The sequence below is a fragment of the Arachis ipaensis genome, chromosome B08 (assembly GCF_000816755.2).
Source record: "Arachis ipaensis cultivar K30076 chromosome B08, Araip1.1, whole genome shotgun sequence".
Taxonomy (NCBI): domain Eukaryota; kingdom Viridiplantae; phylum Streptophyta; class Magnoliopsida; order Fabales; family Fabaceae; genus Arachis; species Arachis ipaensis.
Window position 1 is genome coordinate 123903877 of NC_029792.2, and position 2353 is coordinate 123906229.

A 2353-nucleotide genomic window follows, 5' to 3' on the forward strand; every position below is an offset into this window, starting at 1 on the left:
TACTTATTCTCCAGATTATCGATTTTGTTCTTGTACTGTTGTTATGTAGGACATTTTGTTAATTATTTAATTTTGACCTCATTGTGGGACTAAATTGATGTTAAATGAAACTTTTTTGAATTCAAATAGAACACTTTAAACCTTTGAGGATTAAAATAGAATTACGCCCAAACCTAGGGACCAATTATTGAATACTGTTACGTGAGTAACCTGGAGTTAGAGCGTTGGGCTTGTGAAACTGGCCCACGCGTCTGATGGAGGTAATCTCCGACTAGGCTAGCGTCTGGAAGCTGCCGTCCAACTTGTGTATGTGAAGAAATGGGGGTGGTACCTACAAAGACACTCCGATGCCTAAGTTAGTAAGGGGTTTTAGCAGGTTTAGAGAGTATTCGAACTTAGAGATACATGAGGGGTGTCAGCGTATTTATAGTGGTGAACTAATAACCACCGTTGGAGTAGTTCCACCTTTTTAGGTGGATAACCGTCCCTTTTTCTTAGGGAAGCTGAGATATGGCCCCTAGAAGTGGATTGAGAGATTTTAGGGGCAGTTACTTATTTGAATAAGGGTTATCTGCCAGCTCATCCTCGATCCCGACTTCCTTAGAGCAAGTCGCCGTTGAATCCGACCATTGGAGAGGAGGTCGGTGTCGAGTGAAGGCTAATCTTTGGATTGGGCCTTCTATTTAGACCTGGGTCTCAGTGTTGGGTTAGGGTATGAACAGTGCCCCTAGGCTAATTTTGTTGAACCTTTCCATGTAGTCCCTTAAAGGTTCCTCGATCTCCTGTTTTACTCCCAGGAGGCTTGGTGCATGCTTTACCTTGTCCTTTTGGATTGAGAATCGTATGAGAAATTTTCGCGAGAGGTCATTGAAACTAGTGACCGACCTTGGGGGGAGGCTATCAAACCACTTCATCACTGCTTTAGTAAGGGTCGTCGAGAAAGCCTTGCAGCGAGTAGCATCAGAAACGTCGGTTAGGTACATCCGACTTTTAAAATTGCTTAAATGATGCTTTGGATTTGTGGTTCCATCGTAGAGATCCATGTCACGGCTTTTAAAGTTTCTCGGTACTTTTGCCCTTATAATATCCTCATTGAATGGATCTTCTCCTCCCAAGGGAGAGTCATCTCGGTCACTGCGAGAGTTCCAACTTTTGAGAGCGGACTCTAGCCTTAGGAGTTTTTCCTCAAGCTCCTTTCGTCGCTCGATCTCGCCCCTCAGATTTCTCTCTGCTTCTCGTTGTCACTCCAGCTCTTGTTCCAACTGTTCCAGGCGCCCTTGGTGGCCATGGAACAGTCCCATGAAGTTGGCTGCGTGGGTTGTCCTTATTTACCTGACTCGCGCCCCTCAGAAGAGTTTTCCTTCTGGTCTTTTACTCCCGAAGAACCTTCTTTATTCTGGTTGGTCACCCCTTGATGGGTGATTATTGCTCTGTCATTGTTGCCAGCTTCCTGGTTCTCTTGTTCAGAATCAGATGTCGTGTTTCCATCCTCGTTGAAGTCGTCCGCCATCATTGGTTGATCTCCAGGTCTCCGGTAACGACGCCAATGTTACGTGGGTAACATGAAGTTAGAGGGTTGGGCTTGTGAAACTGGCCCACGCGTCTAATGGAGGTAATCTCCGACTAGGCTAGCGTCTGGGAGCTACCGTCCGACTTGTGTATGTGAAGGAATGGGGGTGGTACCTGCAAAGACACTCTGATGCCTAAGTTAGCAAGGGGTTTTAGCAGGTTTAAAGAGTATTGGAACTTAGAGATACCTGAGAGGTGTCAGCGTATTTATAGTGGTGAACTAATAACCACCGTTGGAGTAATTCCATCTTTTTAGGTGGATAACCGTCCCTTTATCTTAGGGAAGTTGAGATATGGCCACTGGAAGTGGGTTGAGAGATTTTAGGGGCAGTTATTTATTTGAATAAGGGTTATCTGCCAGCTCATCCTCGATCCCGACTTTCTTAGAGCAAGTCGCCGTTGAATCCGACCATTGGTGAGGAGGTCGGTGTCGAGTGAAGGTTAATCTTTAGATTGGGCCTTCTATTTAGACATGGGTCTCAGTGTTGGATCAGAGTATGAACAAATACTAAATGCTATTTTATCTTATTCATATATTATTACTATTTAAAAAGTATTTTGTAAATATAAAATTTATTTATTTGTTTTATTAATTTAAATTTTTTTTAATAATAAAATCTTAAAATTTTATTTTTAAAAAATGAAATAAATTGAATCAATCTAAATCACAATAATTTAGATTGGATTAGATTTAAAAACAAAAGCAAAGCCATCTAATTCAAACCCCAATAAATTATATACTTTAGATGAAGTTGATTTTTTTTTTTTTTACAAAACGGATTCA